This window comes from Macadamia integrifolia, chromosome 5 (genome assembly GCF_013358625.1).
Source record: "Macadamia integrifolia cultivar HAES 741 chromosome 5, SCU_Mint_v3, whole genome shotgun sequence".
Taxonomy (NCBI): Eukaryota; Viridiplantae; Streptophyta; class Magnoliopsida; order Proteales; family Proteaceae; genus Macadamia; species Macadamia integrifolia.
In genome coordinates this window covers 11867644-11874137 of record NC_056561.1, presented here as the reverse complement: position 1 = coordinate 11874137, position 6494 = coordinate 11867644, and the positions used below count along the sequence as shown (strand labels likewise).

General features: G+C 40.2%; 1 non-coding gene across 1 annotated transcript; it reads right to left on the bottom strand.

Moving 5' to 3' along the window:
• Positions 1 to 6018: 6018 nt before the first annotated feature.
• Positions 6019 to 6125, bottom strand: LOC122080446. The gene has a single exon (XR_006140740.1). It is a non-coding gene; the product is annotated as a small nucleolar RNA R71 (small nucleolar RNA).
• Positions 6126 to 6494: the final 369 nt, after the last annotated feature.

Genomic DNA, 6494 nt, shown 5'->3' with positions numbered 1-6494 from the left:
AATTTTCCTTCCTGTATAAGCACATAGCCCAAACCTAACTTGGATGCATCACTATACACAACCATGCCACCTGTACCAGTCGGAATGGTTAACACTAGAGCTATCACCAATCTCTGTCTCAACTCCGAGAAACTCTTCTCACTAGCATCGGACCACTCAAATTTTACTCCCTTCCATGTCAATCGCGTCATCGGTACCAAAATGCATGAGATGGTCATAATAAGTCTCTTGTACTATCCTATCAATCCTAGAAAACTGCAGATGTATGCTACACTCGTAGGAGTGTCCCACTCTAGCACTGCCTTCACCTATCCTGGGTCTACTCAATACCCTTATTTGAGACTATGTGGCCTAGGAATGTCACCTGAGGAAGCCAGAACTCACACTTGTTGAATTTGATATAGAGTTGATTCCCTCTCAAATGCTACCACACTAACCTTAGGTGAACGACATGTTCTTCTACACTCTTGGATTACACCATGATATTAATAAATACCATCACAAATTTGTCTAGAACATCCTGGAATACCCTATTATCAAATCCATAAATGCAGTTGGTGAATTGATGATGAGCACATTTATGTGTGAAATCTTAGGTAGTAAAACATGCATTTTTACATATTTAAAATGGAGCTACCTTGGGTTTTACCCTCTTTTGCTGGTTTTATATTTTAAAGGCCTTAAGGACTATTGGGTGTCGTATCTCCAATTTTACATGCAAAGATGTCCCATTTCTTTTCATGATTGCGAAGAGGACAAAATTCTGAGCAAGATTGCAGTTGTCCTAGAGGTATAAGGAACATTTCAAGATGCCAATAAGGATCGATGGACCCCCCTTCAGTGATAGAAGATTCTTTTCTCGTAATGACACCTACTTGAAGTAGTTGGTGAGTTGTGGTGTGCAAAAATCCTTTACTCACCAGGAGGTCTCAAGTTCGAACCTCTTGGCTGTTATTTTTTGGAGATTTTTTTTTGGAATATTTTCTCTTTCCTACTCACCTACTTAAAGCACCAAGGGCATGTATGAGATTTCTCATTAAAATAGAAGATGTCCAAATTAGCAAAGCAAGGAAAGTAGAAATCGTACAAGGGAGCTTGCGTGTAAGTTTGAAGAGAGAGAAAAAGAAGGAAATAAAAGAGAATATAGAAAAAAAAGGATAAAAAATAGGAAAGAAAAAAAGAAAAAAAAAAAGGAAACAAATAGAAAATCGTCGAAGCTCCTCTCTCCCCTACTTTCTTTCCTATTTTTTCTTTTTTCTCTCTTCTCTCCTAATTTCCACCTCATCAACAAGAATCTCAAAAAATCCCCTAAACTAGGAAACCAAAAATCATTGTACTCCCTCCCATTCCCTATATAAGATATTCGACCAAGGGAGGGAGGACACACTTCTCTTTCAGGGTTTCCTCTCTTCCTCTCTTCTTCTAGGTTTTTAGTTGTGCTCTCCTTTTCTCTTTAGTTCTTTGTCTTAGTTATTTTTTTTATGTGAGCACTTTTGTAATTTTTTTTTTATTAATGCAAGTCTTTTATTTTGATTAATGCAAGCCTTTTATTTTATTGTTCAAGTTATTCAAAGGTGTAATAATTTTAATTTCTAGATCTAGGCCTAGTTCTAGGTGACAATAACAAGCTGTGGAGCATCATTTTCAAGTTCAGTTTTTCTATGCTAGATTTGTCTTCTCTAGTCCTAGCAATTTCATATTTGATTTAGTTCAAATCTAGTTTTTAGGGCTGGTAGTATTTCAAATCAATCAAGTTATTTAATTCAAGGATTGAAGTATGGAAGTTCAGGTAAGTAGGCTTCTACAGTAGTCTTCTCACCCCCCTCTCAATCCCTCTTTTTTTCTATCCATCATTCTTAAATTAGGTTTTATATTTTCAGTTTTGAATTATTGCTTTCCCTTTCCACCAAGGTTCATGGCTAGATGTGTGATACCCTACTTTTTAAACCCGGTCTAATTACACGGTTGACCCGGTTTAACCATGCAGGACCCAGACCAAAGAGGGTTAAGGCGGGTTCCTTATGGACCATGATGGCAAGGGTGACTTTGAACACAAGTTGGCCAGACAAGTCCGAGTCAGTGCCAGAGGAGATGGGTGTACCCAAGCCGTGCACATACACGTATCATAAGGCCATGTAAGGATAATGCTGGTATATAGCCGTATCCTAAAGTGCTTACGTATAATATACCTTGTGCCGAGAATGAGGTACATGCCGAGAGTCGAATTCCATCAAAATCCCATTTGTTGGCCAACTTTCGGCCCTCGGGTGGGCGGTCACAGGTGGGCGCATCCACCCACCTGAGTGACCCACCCATGTGGTTTTAAAAAGTATAAATAGCATTATTTTGTTATTCATTCTCATTTATTACATTAAGGAGTTTGGTGAGAAGAGTAAAGAGGAGAGAGAAAAGAAGGGAGAAAAGAGAACGGAGAAGAAGAAAGGGGAAGGAAGAGGAAGAAGAAATGGATTTAAGCGGCGCCAAGGTTTGATCTTCCCATTCTGATGCCGAAAGAGTGATCCCCAACACAAGACCTACGATTAGAGGTGAGCAAAGGCTATGCTTCTTAAACTTTCACCAAACCCAAGTAAAACCCTTGTTTTGGGTAGAATTTCTTGAGATCTTGTAAATCCCACTTGAGATGATGAATCTAAGGTGTAATAAATGGTTCATATGTTGATTTTGAAGGATTTGAATAAGTGTTTACAAGGTTGGAGAAGCATTGGTGATTTCTTGAGCTAAGAAATGATTTTGGGGTTTTGAAAGGAGTTCTTGAGCAAAGAAGGTAGGATGGCTTCTCAATCCTTAAATCTAACTTAGATCTAGGTTAGAATCATCTTATAAGACCTTGAATGTGTAGAAAATGGGATTCGAAAAGCCCCATTTGATTCCCCAAGGGTTGGGAAAAGTTTCGAGGAAAAAGACATTTTCCCGCCCTCACAGGTGGGTTGGGACCGGTGGGCCGCACAGCCTGCCTGAGGGCACCCGCCTGAGAGGGCAGGCCTTCGGTCCCCATCGGTGGGCCGACCAGAAGGCCAACCTACCCACCTGAGAGGACCGACCCTCAGTCCCCATCGACGGGCCAACTGACGGGCCGACCCGCCCACCTGAGATGACCGGTGGGTCGTGACAGGTGGGTTGTCCGACCCACCCGAGAGGCCCCCAACGTGATTTTTTATGTCTGAATGGACCCAAAACGGACGTGCAACCTTCTTTTATGATTCTAAACATGATTTAACCATTGAATCTTGTTAGTTTTAACCCCAAAGTGGTGAAATGCTAACACCATTCACTTATGATAGGTTCACCAAAATTTACGTTTCTCACTCCGGATCTCACCCGTACCGGGCGTGAGTCTTTGTGCACAACAAGTAAGTGGGGAGAGGATGTTTGCTTTTACTTTAAGGCTTGTTTGGCATCATTCAATTGTATCTAGACTAGCCATGTCATCATACAAACTATGTGTAGCTTAGTCATCCTCACATGATTATGACATGTGTGTCGTGTTTAATTTCTCAATGCTAATTGATCGATGTGCTTATGTGATGAATGATGGAATCATTGTGCACGATGCATAATTAGACTAGATGCCATAGTCGGCTTGGAAACGAGTGCATTGGTGGCCCGTGGAATGGGACGCGGTGGCACTATGTAATCGTACTATGTCATATAGGAGCATGCGGTTTAGGATTATCATTTTTCCGTGCTACGACCCTTCCCAACAGGGGTTGAGGTGTTGGGTTATCACTTGGGGGGAAGCAGTGGTCGCGGGTGTTGGATCACTGTGACGGTTAGACATACGCCCAGATGGTCATTAGGATAGTTGACAACCTCAGTGGTATATTCAAGAGGGTCAATCGTACTGCTTTTAAATTGCTGGAGTCAGCACCTTTACTTTCTGTCATTTACTTTTATGTTGAGAGCTGATAGTCGGCATGCTTTACATTTTTGTGTACTCACGGTGGGCCTTCTCCGATAGCCCTATGGGCGTATCGCGAGATGGAGTTCGCGGCTCATACCTGGAGCATACGCGCACTATGGTTGTAGTAGAACCAAACCAAAGACTTAGTAATATTGCTTAGGTGGATGAGATTTAAAATGAATTGCATAGCATATAGTGCATATGGATGTGATTGTTGCGTGGATTGTTGTGTGGTCCTTCTTTTCACTTACTGAGCTAGTGAGCTCATCCCACGTGTACACCTCTTTTAGATGATTCTGCAGGTTACCCGCCTGAAGATCAAGGGTCGGGCCCCACAGTCGAGTTCCCCGACGAGGATTAGTGGGTCCCTGAGGAGTATGAGCACGGCACGGATTACGCGTGCTAGGGCTGTGCTGCGAGACCGCAGTATTGATGCCGTATAGAGTTTACTTTTGATTCTTTTGATGATCCCTTTTTGTGTACTTGATACGTGAATTGTTATTCTTTTTGTGTAAATATCATGCCTGCGGACCCATATGTATTTATCTATATACTACAATTTGGGTATCAAGTATATTGGGGGTATTTACAAATAAATTAAGTCTTTTGCTGAACTTTTGAACGTTTATTTTAGATGTGTGTATGTTGTGGTTGGGTATTGTATCAGATGATCCTGGCAGGTTTGGGTTAACCGGAGTTAACCCGGTCACCGGTCCGGTTCTGTGTGAACGGGGTGTGACAAGATGCATGTGTTGGCTTTACCCCTCTCTAGCCATGGAACCATCATTTTATTTTGATTATTTATATTGCATCACTTCCTTTAAATCCAATTAGAAAAACCCTTGTAAGAGTACTCTCTAGTCAAGTAGGGAAGGTCATATTATTTATGGTGCATCCCTCGGGCTAAGTAGAGATACCCACTTATGTGCCTCTCTCTAGCTTTTTTCCCATTTTATTTTTTTATTTACTTTTCAGAACTTTTTATTTTCGCATTTTTTCTATTAGTTATTTGCTTTTTAATTGTGTGGTTTGAGTATTTAAATTCCTAGATGAAGAATGGTTAGGTCGTTCAATTTTTAATGCAATTTTAATTCCAATTTCCTTAGATGTGTTGGTTAGGACTTTTTTAAATTCATTGTGTTAGGACAGTAGTTAGAAGTCGATCACCATAATCAATCGTTACACTTTCACACTACTAATAGAAGCTTAAAATAAAGTGGCTACTCTCCTTGTATTCGACCCATTAGCTACACTAATCCTCATGCTTGCGGTTATTTTAAAAAAAAAAGTTTTAGGCATCATTGCCGGGGAGACAGTTTCATGTTATTTTTTGCTTTCTTTTGGTAATTCAGAGTGCTTTATTTGCTTTGTTTTGTTTTTGTTTTTGTTTTATTGAATTCCTGAGAAGAACAATTTACAATAATAGTTGTATCGATGGAGGTCACCAAGCCTTACAGTATGATAAAGACAGGTTTCGCCCTGTAACAGTACCTCAGGAATTGACTTGAGCAACCCCGGATCCCTACCGGTAAGCTCAAAAAAAAAATCAGAAAAAAGTTTCCAAATTTTTTTTCAATCTTTTGTGTTTGTGGTTTGTTTTATTCTAGTTGTCGATAGTGTTCTATTGCACGAGTGTTGGGTGGGTATGTAATACTATGAATCGGTTAGAAAGAAGAAATCCAACAAGTAGGGTTCTTATATGTATACTCTCATCAATAACTTTCATTATGGGAGACCTAGACCAACAACAAAACTCTCCACCCCTTGCTAGAGTAGCCCAACCTTTCTGTATAGTTCTACCACAAGCCTAAGGCAATAATTTTGAGCTCAAATATCTGTACATCACTATGTTGCCCCACTTCCATGGGCTAACCTCTGAAGATGAATACTTATTTCTAAGGGAATTTGAAGAAGTATATGTTCTAATTAAGATCTAGCAGCTTTCTGATGATTATGTTAAGCTTAGGTTCATCACTTTTGCATTGAAAGACCAAGCTAAGAAGTGGTTGTATGGGTTACCCACAAATTTCATAACCTCATGGGAACAGTTCACAGTTATCCTCCTTAAGAAGTTTTTTCCAACTTACATGACCAATAAGCTTAGAAATGATATCCTTTAATTTAGGCAAAAGCCTAGTGAGTCCTTTTCTAAGTTTATAAAGAGATTTAAGGATCTACTCCAAGAATGCCCTCACCATGGCCTAAACTTATGGCATTTATATCAAATAATTTATGAGAGTATAGATTACCCAACTAAACAAATGATAGAATCTATCTGCCCTAGGGGGTTCACATCCTTTACAGATGAAGGAAAAGTATGGGAATTCTTACTTGACTTAGCTGACAAAACCCATGAGTGAGAATCAACCCAAGAGAGTGAAAGAACCATAGGAGAGAAATGATATTTTTTGGATGGGATAGTAGCCAAGGAAGCCCATTTGGATAGCCTAAGCAAGAGGATTGAGGCTATTGTTCCTAGAGAGCCATCATCAGTCAATTTGGTTAAGATTTGTGCTTGGTGCCAGTCCCCTAGACATGTCATAGGAGAATGCCCAAACACCTCTGGGGGCAC